Consider the following 13,136-nt stretch of genomic DNA (forward strand, 5'->3'; position numbering starts at 1 on the left):
TTCACACTAACAACTGTTAAAGTGAATCAACACACGAAACGTACTATAACAGCTTAGTGTTTATGATATGTGTGCTGTTAGTCAGTGAACAGGAAAATCTAAACATTTACTGTTTATGTAAAGAATAGCGTTAGTGTTAGCGAATTGCTCGGGTCTGCTTACTTTATTATCTAGATCACAAACGTAATGATGGGTTTCAATGGCATCTATATTTTTGCTTTGTTTTGTTTTTCAATGCAGATGTCTATAAAAACCGGAAGAATTTGGCATTTACATATCTTAGAATACATCTTCTCAACCATGAGATAATTTAGGAAATCACTTAAAAAGAGATAGATCAGTCAGTATATGTCATTCGTTTAAAAAAAAAAAAGGAAAGAAAAAGAAGAAGAGTGAAAGATTTAAAGGATTTGGAGATGATTTCCCCCAAAACGTACCAAGGCTGGATCTGGTTTATCTAAGGTGTGAAAAGCAATAAACCATTTTTATGTGGTACCACACTAAAATTTACAAGAAACTGGGAATTTGAGATTAGTGCCATTTTATCATGAATAATTTTGTAATTAAGAAGCTCCTCAAAGACTTCCTACACTCATTTTACAGTCATCAGTTCCGAATGGCGTTCAGTCTTTTTGTTCTGGGACACAGTCCAAAGCAGTTCCCATCGGTAGAACACCAACGGATCGGGCAAGATCTCACGCCTGCATCTTACATTGCCATTTTTTTTAACATTAGCGGAAACTTCAGATAAAGAATAACCATCTTTCTTCTTCTTCTTTTTCTTCTTCTTTTTTTTTTCCCCTTCTTCTTGAGTCAAATTCAATTCTGTCCATTTAGGAATTTTGCCATGTTGGCGCTAACCAAGAGTAAGCTGAGCTGAGTAGGCCTTGAATGTTAACGGTTTAATAGCTCCATTGATTGCAAAGATACAAAAGAAAAATGCTCACAGATTGCAGCCTTCACATGGTTTGGCTCCAAGATCTCATCAACAGTGTGACGTCGACCGGTAGAGAACCATGTGGATGCTGTACGAGGACCATGCGCTCGTTACAGAACTGTGAAAATTTGTGGGACCGCAAAATAAAAATCATCAGCCAGGGGAAAAAAAAAAAAAAACACAGAGAGATGAGAAGTGGTAGGGAGAAAGCAGCTTGAAAAAGACCTAACACATTCTTCTATACAAGCTCCTTTGTAGAAAGACTAGGAACATTTAATATTATGTAAATATCACCGCAGGTCCAACAAATCTGTCACAACCACAGCTACCCCAAGCTCAGCGTGTCACAGACACCAACCAGGAGAGATTTCACCGTAGTTAGGATGCTTACAAAAACAAAAACAAAACCCACCCTGTTCAACAAATAAAGAAGCCGTAAAGCTTTCCATCTGAACTTAAAGAAAGTTGCATTTGGCGATCCCCATTTTTTGATTAAAGTAAGTGTTTGTCATCAGCAGTAGTATTTACTACACTATGATCAAAAACAAATAACCCACTTTGTTTGTTTCTTACTGCAAATGAATTAAATTAGAAGCCATTAGGAGGACTCGCTGTTTCTATCCTTGTTTCAGCAGTGGTAGTATTTGAAGTTTCCTGCGGTAAGTTCATTACTCGTATTTTGTCCAGAATTAGTGAAGCGTGCTGAAAATTGCTAATGACAGATGTTTCTCCACTCTGTCACACTTCTTGTATCATTTGATTTGGAAAGCAACATACGGTGTTCTGCTCTATCAGTATGTCACAGACTGTCTGTAAACAGCTGGTCATAACTCAGTTCAGTGAAAACCATTACTTTCCAATGAAGGGCTGGACACCCTCCAAATTGCATTTTGGCATGGCCTCGGCTGCATAATGCACAAAGTTCCTCTGTTCTGAGGTTACCTCAGGAAGATTTCTCACTTTCCCCACTTGTTTTTGTGTTTCAGAAAATAAGAGTGTTTTCCCAGCAGTGATAGAAAAATCAAGAGAATATGAAATAAAAAACTATTCTAATGATTTTATCAAGCACCCAAAAAAAAAAAAATCTGTGAATGGTGTAATGCAAAAGAAAACAACACAAAACCCACCCAAAATTTGTATCTTACCATTTCTAGTTATGACTCCATTTGAAAGGAGTATGCATTATTAGGGTCAAGACCTCTAAGTGGGCATATTTAAATGTTTCCTATAAAACAGCTGTGGCGTGTGAGCATGACCATGTGGCTATTCCATGATGTCTGGGCACAGTGAAAAGTACTAACGTCATCCTCGTCATTTATATGATGGTGAAATTCAAAGAAATTTGTCCTGCTTTTTTTTAATCTGAAACTCATCAAGCCAAAAACCAAATATAAAAATAATAAAAGACCATACACACTATTTTTCACATGACATTTTAAAACATACTGATAGTTACATTAACAATGCCAAGTTATTTGAATAGTCATCATATATTGAATACCAAAGACTTGTTAGCATCACCTTTCAGAAGGATTGGAATTTTGTTTCCCCCTAGTAATAAAATCTCACACTGAAAACCTCTGGATAGAGAAGAGATAAGTAGAGACATTAAATATCTATAAAGCCACCAAGCATTTCCAGATCCATAGAGCTTTCTTATACATATGAAGGTTTTAACAAAAGGAAGTGATCCCATTTGGGGGACTGGATGATAAGTGCCCATCTCAGCTTAGCACTCCTTTCAATCAAGTATCAAGTACTTACATGTGCCAGATAATTGCTGGAGCTATTTTTTGTGAGACTCTTTTCTATACATAAGGGCAGAGACTTATAAACACTGAACTCTAAAATATTCTTTCTCCACCTGGCAAGCCACACCTCCTTCCAGATCCGGGTCCCACATCACCTCTCTGAAGCCTTTCCTGACTCCCCCAGGCACAGCTGGCCTATATCCAGGCCTTCCCCACACATTCCTAGAAACTCTACTAGAGTATTACAGATAGCGGGCCCCCTGAGCCCAGGAGTGAGAGTAATTCATTTCGTGAGAGGATCAGGGGAGAATTCAGAGGATGTGACACTTTGTCTTAAAGAGTAACCCACATGTTCAAAGTATACAACATTTTAGAACATCCTGATTAAGAGATGTGTCCTCATCTAGTAAAAAAAAAAAAAAAAAAAAATTGCAACACTCTTTGCAGGTCAAATGTCACAAGAGTAGAAGACAACTGCATAAGAAAATTCCAATAAATAAAAACTATATACATTGTGAAGAGTCTCTTTTAAACAAGATAGTTTACCTGGATCTAATTTTTTTCTCATCTTCTTTTAGGCCGGGGATTTAACAGGTACCCTCCTCACTCGTAAATAAAATCAATAGATCCTGTGTATGAAAGGATGAAGGATTAGACAATTGGCCAAAGATAATTTTTAAATGAAAACACAAATACTTTAAAAGTCATACAACTCATTACACTATTGACTATAACTGGTTTCCGAAAACATTGGTATTTTAAGGCCATACTTCAGTATGAGGTATTTCCATGTGATTCTTAATATGAGATTATTCCTGAAAATTACTTTATATTGGTCTTGCTTATATTAATAAAAAGAAAAAGAAAGCCCTAACCGGTTTGGCTCAGTGGATAGAGCATCGGCCTGCGGACTGAAGGGTCCCAGGTACAATTCCGGTCAAGGGCATGTGCCTTGGTTGCAGGCACATCCCCAGTAGCGAGTGTGCAAGAGGCAGCTGAATCGATGTTTCTCTCTCATCGATGTTTCTAACTCTCTATCCCTCTCCTTTCCTCTCTGTAAAAAATCAATAAAATATTTTTTTTAAAAAAAAAAGAAAAGAAAAAGAAAAGCTGCCTCCCTGTGGGATGTGTCCAGCTTTTTGAATAGGCTCCTTTCAGTTGCTATATTTTAAGTTCCTTGGCGTCCCTTTACCTGCCCAATTGAACTACGCTGAGCCACAGAAGAGTATTATCACCTGTAATGAGTAGCAGACGGGATTCAAAGGGGCATTCCTCTCTGCCAGCTGCAGAGGGTTTTACCTTTTTAAGGTAAGCCAAGAAAACATGTGATTGATTCCCTTAGCTGCTCAAAGCTGATGAAAGAAATTTAGAGAGAGAAATGTCTTCAGTACTGTTACCCTTTCCCCCCAGTCTCTCTCCTCTCCTTCCTTCTTGGATATTTACCTCTGTTTATGATGAATCCCCTTCCATGGCTCACCTCTCACTCCTTTGCCTCTGCTAACACACTTAGTGAAGGTCTATTGCTTTCCATTGCAGAGAAATACTCTCACATATCATTAAAAGGGCCTATTCATTCTTCCAAAAGGTAGTACTGGAATCTATGTAGAATGATTGTGCCAGGTGACGAAAATATAAAATCAGGGGTTTTGCATGAATATTACAAAGAGAATTGTCTTTGTTTTTACTGTTGTATTTGCTGTTATTTCGATGATGGCTTTTTATTCTTCTTTTTTACCTCCCGTTGATGGTCTTTTTTTCCCCCTCACTGTAAGTTGTGCTACTTCTAAATGTGAACTATGGCTCCTAGAGCAGATGGGTGAGAAGAGAAATAATTTCCACCCTATAACTTGCTAGAAGAGCTCAGTGCTTTGCCAGTTGGCTGGGAGTTTCTGTTCTCAAATACAAAATACACAGATTCTCAAAGCTTGGTCCTCTATGTGGTTCTTTGAGTCTCTTGAAATCTCAATAGGGCCAAAAAATCATTCATTGAATTTTTGACTAATGAAAATTGCAAGTTATGGCCAATATACTATTGATAGTCCCCTGTTGTACTTCTGATCAAAACCTTGGCCAGAAAAAAAAAATGATACCATTTCTGTTCAATATATTCCCAAAAAATTAAGGTGGACATTTTTCCTCAACAAACGTAATTCTTTTTAACCATTGCAGGGAAGAAATGCTTTGCAACAATACACAACTAGAGCTTTTAAGGAGACAGCAAAGCAGGGAGGCATAAAAAATTACTTTAGTATACTGAATATGTAAAATTATAGTGGTATACAGGCTCCTCCCAGTTTGTGGATAGGAAGACAAACCAATGCAAATTATCCATGATGAAGCAACTTAACAATGTTATCCCATTTGACTCAATTCCATTGAACAAATGTTTATTGAATGTCTACTAAGTGCAAAACTCTTTGCAAGGCATTAAGAGAAAATAAAGATAAGTATATTTCCAAGTGTGGAAGAGTGTTCTAAGGCCAATGGAAATAACTGTAGAAATAATTAGAATACAAGGCAGTATTATAAAGTGCTTTACATCTGTGTGTACATATATAAAATATCTTTCAAAGTGGTCATGCATTTTATAATTTTCAATTTAGGTAGCTAGATCCCCATTTTCCACCAAAACAAGACAAAAACCTGAACTCCCTGTGATTAGATTACAAATAGCTTTTGATTATCTGGGCCCTGATTAATAGTGTGCCTATATAATTTATCATCCAAACAAGGACACTTTGAGAGTGGAAGTGATGCTATTAATAATCATGCCAAGTCAATAGGAATAAACTGGGATTGTCTCAGGCAAATAGGACATATGGTCACCCTATTGATTACCTAATCTTAGTATTACTAAGACAATATCACTCTCATTTTTCTGCTTCTTCCTGCTACCTGCCTTCAGTAGACGATTTATAGCATTCCATGAGAGACACGCCAGGAACAAAATGAGACTGTGTCAGACCCATCAGTTTTACATGAAAAAAACAACTGAATGAAAATTACTTAAAAAACACCTAATGGATCAGGTGCTGGTGATACAAAGATATGAACAAATAAATTCCTGTCCATATTTTGCTTTAAAAATTGGAAGAGCTTATATATATTCATAACAATTTTAAATATTTAAAATTATTTTTAAATTTTTTATTTTATCATTAAAGTATATTTTAATTATTATAAAGTATTTTTAAAAATAGATGTTTTAAAAACACTGAAGTGCATATGGTAAAATACAAAGAAAAGGGAGCAGTGAAATTATTCTTCTATAAATGACTTTAATTCAATTTTCCCGTTCATGAGTCATGATAAATTCCTCCAGAATGTCCCTTACTCCTTCTTGCCTCCTTTCCACTTCCTCTTTTAATTTTCTTCTCCAAATCCAACATAAAGATTATGGACAGAGAAGTGAAATAAGCTATGCAGTCAAGATTATCAGGACATGGTAAAGGTTTGTGGGAAAGGAGGTCATCCATAAAAGCCACATTAAAATGGCAAAAAATATATGTGTGTGTGTGTGCAATGAGCAAAATCAAATTGAAAAGAAACACCAAATCCAGTTCCTTAGGGAATCCTTAAGGAGATGTTTTTAATTATATGCATAATGGGATGATATGTAAGGAAGGAAACTATTCCATCAAAAACAGAAGAAACAGGAAGGTAATGTTCTATGCAGGCAACAAGCCATGGGAGCAGGAAGGAGCACAGGTGACAAACTCAAATGCCTACAGGAATGGGCAGGCGATGTGAATGGGCAAAGTGTTCCAGGCACACGGTGGGCAGGAACCACTGCGGAATGGTGTGGACTCTGGCGAATTGCAGACTTGTGCTCTAGCTAAAGGTGACGGCAGCTACTCAGCAACAGCCAATTATCATGTGAAACTGTAAAACCAGTTGTGCCAAACACTAAAAAAAACAAAAAGGAAAAAAATGTTTAAGCTCCTTATTGTTTTATGTTGGCAATGAAATCAAATGAAAAGCTATGTGAACTAAACCTGATCCTCAAAGGCTGCCAGTCTGGGGCTTCCGCAAGAATATATTTTACTAGCACATGGCTGCAGAAAAACATAGGGGTTTTCCTCCCATTTCCAGGCATATTTGCTTTTGCCTTACAACTGATCCTTTCAAAAAGAAAACCTCTTAAGAGGACTATTTGTGGGTGATATGAAGGCTTTGAAATAATTTAAGCATATAAAATAAGTATTTATTATGTATTTTAAAATATGAATTCTATCATTTAAGTGTGAAAAATTGCCACATGAACAATTAAAGTCAAGTCAAATGGTACTTAAAAGTCAAGTTTACTTCAAGGATTCTACAATTCTATGATTTTTTTTTCTCTGCTCAGCTTTCCGTTAGCAAAGTCCATTTCCTTCATTCAAAAAACATTTATGAAGCACCCTATGTGCCAGGCTCTATTCTAGGTGTTGGGGGAACAACAAGGCAGATGAAACTCCTTGCCTTCATGGAACTTACATCCTAGTGGTGAAGATAGCCAATAATTAAACTTAAAAAGCAAATTATACCATACACATAGGATAGGAATATAAGAAACATTGGAATGTAGGTGGGATTCAGGTTCAGAAGTTTCAGTTCAAATGTGAAGAATGTCTAAAATATGATATGACTGGTGTCTTGAGACATCTTCAAGTGTCAAATGATAAAAAAGAAATAATATCACAACAAATCGCTAACCTTATTAAGGAAGTGACATAACATGTTTAGGTCACTGGAAGATAAATAAGGAAGTAAATTATGAAGTGTATGATACAGGAGTAAGAGTTCAAAGGCTTACTACAATCATATTATTATTGTTGTGATATTATAATACTCATCTGTTTCATAAAGTTGGTAAAAAATACTGATTTTTAAAAGTGAAACAATAAGGAAAAGTATAAAGAAAAAACTCATCCAGAAATAGCTATTGATTTAGATGAATTTCACCTCTGCACATGTAAAATAGAAAGATGGATAGATAGATAGATAGATAGATAGATAGATAGATAGATAGATAGATAGATGATAGGTGGATGGGTGAGTGGGTGGGTGGGTGGATGGATGGATGGGTGGATGGATGGATGGATGGAAAGATTGGCTTTAAATAATTGGGATCAAACTACATGTGCACAGTGTTATAGAACATGGATGGGGTTAAAATCTTGCCTCTCCTACTTTCTAGTGAGTAGACATAACTTAACCACACTTTGTCTCAGCTTTGCCATTTGATGATTAGATAATAAAAGTAGTACTTACACATAGTATTTTTGTAGGTATTAAAGGAAGTAATTCATATGCAGCACTTCGAACAGTGTACTAAATGCTCAGTAAATGGTAGCTGCTATTATCTGCCTCAATAGCCGTTAATGATATTGATTTAATCATGAAATTATTTTCTTAATTCTGCTTTCTACCTTTCCTTCTCATTCTATTGTTTCATCATCATCTTTGAGCTACTCGTTTTCTTATTATGTTGTTCTAAAGAGGGAAACATTTAGGGGAAATTATTTTTAGTTCCTTGACAGACTGAATTCAGTATTCATTTATTCTCCTCCCCACCCCTATTTCTTCCTTTTCCTTCTTTGAAGTACCCTTGCCTAGGCTGTCCCTTCTCACCTTGCTCATTCTTAGCTGTTAATCTCTGTGTTCTATTTACTCTGATATGACATGAATGACGTCCCTCTAATTGGCCTCCTGTGTTCTGTTCCTTCTCCTCACACAAGTATTTTAATGCTGAGTATTTAGTCTTCTGTGCATCCCTTCATAGTCCAAGTAGGGCCCCCAGGGCTGGACAGGTAAGAGGACAGCTGAACAGAGGCTCAGTGCAGCCCTAGCTGGGCCGCTTGCTCTCTGCTCACGATTCCTAGATTTCAAGAAATAATCTGCAGTGGCTGGTTCACTCTACTTAGTGGGGGGAAGGGAAGGATCTCATTCTTGCAGGAGTGCTCTTTTATTTCAGATTATCTCCTCACACAATGCAGCCTGGGGATCTTTGCCACCATCTGACTCTGTCCCTATTATCCACTCCCTCATTTTCCAGGCCCTCCTCATAGTTATTTCTCCAAACTCCTCCCCAGAGAATATCAACTCAGTTCACACTATTCCTGTAAGATTATAAATTACTAGAGGCCCAATGCACAAAATTCGAACATGGGGGCAGGGGAGGGTCCCTCAACCCGGCCTGCACCCTTTTGCAGTCTGGGACTCCTTGGGGGATGTCCACCTGCCGGCTTAGGCCCGATCCCCTTCTCGCAGTCTGGGGCTCTCACAGTCCGCAACCCATTACTCCTTAGCTCCCGCCACCACCGCTATGCTCGCCAGCCATGAGCCCGGCTTCTAGCTGAGCGGTGCTCCCCCTGTGGGAGCGCACTGACCACCAAGGGGCAGCTCCTGCATTGAGCACCTGCCCCCTGGTGGTCAGTGTGCATCATAGCAACTGGTTGTTCTGGTCGTTCTGCCGTAAAGGTCACTTAGGCTTTTATTATATAGATACTTTAACTGGTCCAGGGAGCATTCACTTGCTTTTAGTCACATAAGAAAAAGGATGATTTGACTTGTCTGTGAGAGGAAAGTAAACTAACAAATAATAGGAAATAGTTAACAATGAACAGAACATGCTCTCAGTAGGATATATGGAACTATTAAGAACTATATTAAGCCCTGGCCAGGTGGCTCAGTTAGTTGGAGCATCATTCCACACACCAAAGGTTGTGGGTTCAATTCCTGGTCAGGGCACATATCTAGGTTGTAGATTTGATCCCTGGTTGGGCCTGTACAGGAGACAACTGATGGATATTTCTCTCTCAAATCAATGTCTCTCTCTACCTCTCTTTGTCTCCCTCTCTAAAATCAATAAAAACGTATCCTTGGGTGAGGATTTAAAAAAAAAAAGAATTATATTAACAACAATATCTTTAATAATATGTCAACTATGTAAAAGTTATTTATACATTTATTTATTTATTCATAACATGAAAAATATATTAAAATATTAGTATCTTTAGATATTGGAATTATGGAAGATTTTTGTTTTCTAATTTTTTTATAATTTTCAGTATTTCTAGATTATATTACAAAGACAAACAGTAAACAGAATCCATAAAACATTATTTAAAGAAAAAGTAATTTTGTCCAGTGTAGCATTTTCAAGTGCAGAAACATAATTAGGAAAAATAACCCTCTCACACCAAAGCTGAATCTTACTTATTTTTCTTGAACAATTAGTCTCAGACATTTATTTTTTACTAGCATAGGCATCATAACCCACCAAATATGAATAAGAAAAGCCTTTAGTGTAACAGTTACTTCTCTGAAATTAGGTGATGATGACTTTGGTGAGAACCTACAGATCTGCCAACATAACCTCCTCTCCATTTGTCATTCAGCTAGCTACTCTTTCAGAGCACTGTTTTTACCCTAAGGGCCAATATCATTTTAATAAAGAAAATATGCAGATGAATTTTATGATTTTCCTGCTTTCTTCTACTTCCTGAAAATCAGGCCAAGCAATGCCAACGTTCTACTGTTTAGGGGTATATGCAGATTGCCCCCATCAAAATCAATATCTTAGACTCTGCCTGGTCATGGAGAAAACTGCTTGTCCAAAGGAAGGCATGAAATCAGGAGTTAACAGAGATTCTCATTCAGGAAAGAATTGTCACCATTTTTTCTGTGCTCCGGCCAGAACAACATATGGCAGCCCAGCTGACAAATATAATCTTTTCCTCTTTTTTCCCATTTCACATGCACATTTCATTTGTGGAATATTAAAACTTCACACAAAGTGCCTGTTAACCCCTTGGCACCACAGCCTCCCTCGTCTGGGATGTGCTATTTCCCAGAATCCTCCCGTCCAGCTGTGAAAAGGTTAAGGCCAATAGAGAACCGGTGGTCAGGGGCCTTCTGCCTCTTTCATGCAAAGTTGTCTTTATGTTAGAAAATGTATAGCTTCCTGGCTTCAATATAAACTGCCCTGTTACCCTACATCCCAGAGCCTGGACCAGAGGTATTTTCAGAAGCAGCTGTACTCACATCCTGCTGTCCGTGGAGGCCCCTGGCAGGCCCACTCTCCACTCCATCAGCACACTGCTGGCCCCATCCTAAAGGAAGGAAGCATGCACACGTGATTTAACTAGAAAAGACCACTTTGTTCAGTTCTCTGCCACCCTCCCCAGACCTAAGCATTGGTTCAAGTTCACATATCTTTGCTGATAGAGGCAGTATAGGAGGCCTGCTCACACTCACCTGCATTATACTGCAGAGCCCCCTGTAATCCCAGGCAGCCCAAACACACTTCCAACAAGGTGTGACAATGTATGATTTCTCTTTCCATTCACTCTTTTACATTTTGGTTTTTTATTTAGAAAAATTGCTTAGCATAAAATAAGGCACACAAAATATATTTGTTTATAAATGTCAAACATACAGAAAAGCAAAATTTTTTTTAAAAATACATAACATATACCCATGGATTCATCACTGAGATTAAGCAGATGGTACCATCTTGCCATTTTCACATCAAATGATTCTCTTTAAAAAATAAAAAATATATATATATATATATAATGTTTCAGGAGCATCTGACCCCACACCACATTCCTTCTCCCCCAGGTTAGCCATTACTCTGAAATGTGTGAGCATTATTCTTTTGCAATATTAGTGTCCTAATACACATTCATGTAACCATAAAATGTACATATACTAGTGGTTTCTCTCTTTCATATTTTCTATGAATAGTATCATGCACATACATTTACATACATTTTGCACTTAACATTATGCTTCTTTGTGCAAGATCTGCAGATCTAGGTTACAGTTTTAGTTACTGTATACTTTCCTATAATTTCAATAAATAAAAGTTGACACATTCCCCTAATAAGGGAGCAGTAAATTATCCCATGGTTTTGCTATTATAAACAATCCTGCTTGGAACATCCTCAGTCATGTCTCCTATATACATAGGCCATATATTCTCCAGGGTGGGCACCAGGAAGTAGAACTGCTCAGGCCTAGACTCCCAACATCATCAGCTTTACAAGTCTGACAAACTGTTTTCCAACGTGATTATATCAGTTCTTGTTTTCACCATCAATAATAAAAGTTCCTGTTTTCCCACTTTCTTGCCAACATTTGGTGCCATTACACATAATAACTGGCAAAAATTGTATGTAGGTGGTAGCTCTTTCTTGATTTAGTGCTCAGCTCCCTAATTATTAGTGAGGTAGAGCAGCTTCTTATGCTTATTAGACATTTGTTTTCTCTTCTTTAGAAATTGCCTTTGCCCATTTTTCTTTTAAATTAATTACTGTTTCTCATTGATTTATAGAATTTTTTTATAAATATAAACATTATCAGGATCTTCTCCAAGGCAGTCAACAGCTTATCTTTGTACTTTGTTTTTCATATCATTTTTGCTATTATGTAAAATTATTATTATTATTATTATTAGAGAATATAATCAAACGTATCCTTGTCTTATGATTTGTACTTCTCATATCTCAGAAAGTTTTTTCCCATATCACAATACCAAAAATATATACAATCCTATATTTTCTTACAGTCAGTTTGGCTACAATGTTTGTTTTGAAAATGCAAATTTAAAAATATATGAACATAGCACAAATTTCCAATTTACTTATGTGCAATTTCATCAGCAAGAAACACTAGATGAATGCAGAAAACAGCACGCGCTTAACCAAGCTGTGTAGGAATACACAAAACACACACATGGATGTACCTGAAACACCCAGCAGCTCTCTAAGGTCACAGGTATGTTATAGGGCACCCCCATTCGCATCTGGTGTTAACAACTTTCCATGAGATTTCAGATAACCTCTTCCACTACTTCAGAATTACTCACCAGTTGAAACTCCTGTGGTGACCACTCCACAAGCAACCTTGTTTTTCAAGATAAAGTGCCAGATTTATTGTTGTACTTATGTATTTTGTAACCATTTTTTCCGATATTTCCTTTTTGTGTGTCAATGATAAAGTTTTTGAGTGTTGTTGTCTTAATCTCATTTCTCTCCTAAGCCCTGTGCTTTTTACTGATTTTGTATGATAGGTGTTTTGGTATAACAGAACTGACTTATGAGGTGTATAGCATTGCACTTTCCATCCAGATCTTTAATCCACCTACAATTTAATTGTATTAATATTATACTATTGAGATAATTTTTATTTCTTTTTTTTTTTAGAGAGAGAGAGAGAGAGAGAGAGAGAGAGAGAAGAAGGGAGAGGGAGAGAGAAACATTAATATGAGAGAGAAACATCAATCAGTTGCCTCCCATATGCACCCCAACCAGGGATCTAACCCAAAACCTGGGTATGGACCCTGACCCAGAATCGAACAGCAGCCTTTCGGTGCATGAGACAATGCTCAACCAACTGAACCACACCAGCCAGTGCGAGATAATTGTTAAATTAAAAAAACCCATTTATCCTCCATTTTA

The 13,136-nt window shown here is 37.2% G+C and overlaps 1 long non-coding RNA gene across 2 annotated transcripts in view; it reads right to left on the bottom strand.

Annotated features, from left to right (window-relative positions):
• Positions 1–3,251: 3,251 nt before the first annotated feature.
• Positions 3,252–13,136, bottom strand: part of LOC114234711 (uncharacterized) — a 62,608-nt gene continuing 52,723 nt past the window's right edge. Inside the window, exons 2-3 of one of the 2 annotated variants that reach the window (XR_003620898.2) lie at positions 10,717–10,784; positions 3,252–3,317 (exon numbers count right to left, since the gene is read on the bottom strand). This is a non-coding gene — a long non-coding RNA (uncharacterized LOC114234711). Of the gene's footprint in view, positions 3,318–6,301; positions 6,595–10,716; positions 10,785–13,136 lie in introns of those variants that run through there. The other variant, XR_008554563.1, reaches the window with a different exon arrangement.

This window comes from Eptesicus fuscus, chromosome 19, assembly GCF_027574615.1.
Source record: "Eptesicus fuscus isolate TK198812 chromosome 19, DD_ASM_mEF_20220401, whole genome shotgun sequence".
Classification (NCBI taxonomy): Eukaryota; Metazoa; Chordata; class Mammalia; order Chiroptera; family Vespertilionidae; genus Eptesicus; species Eptesicus fuscus.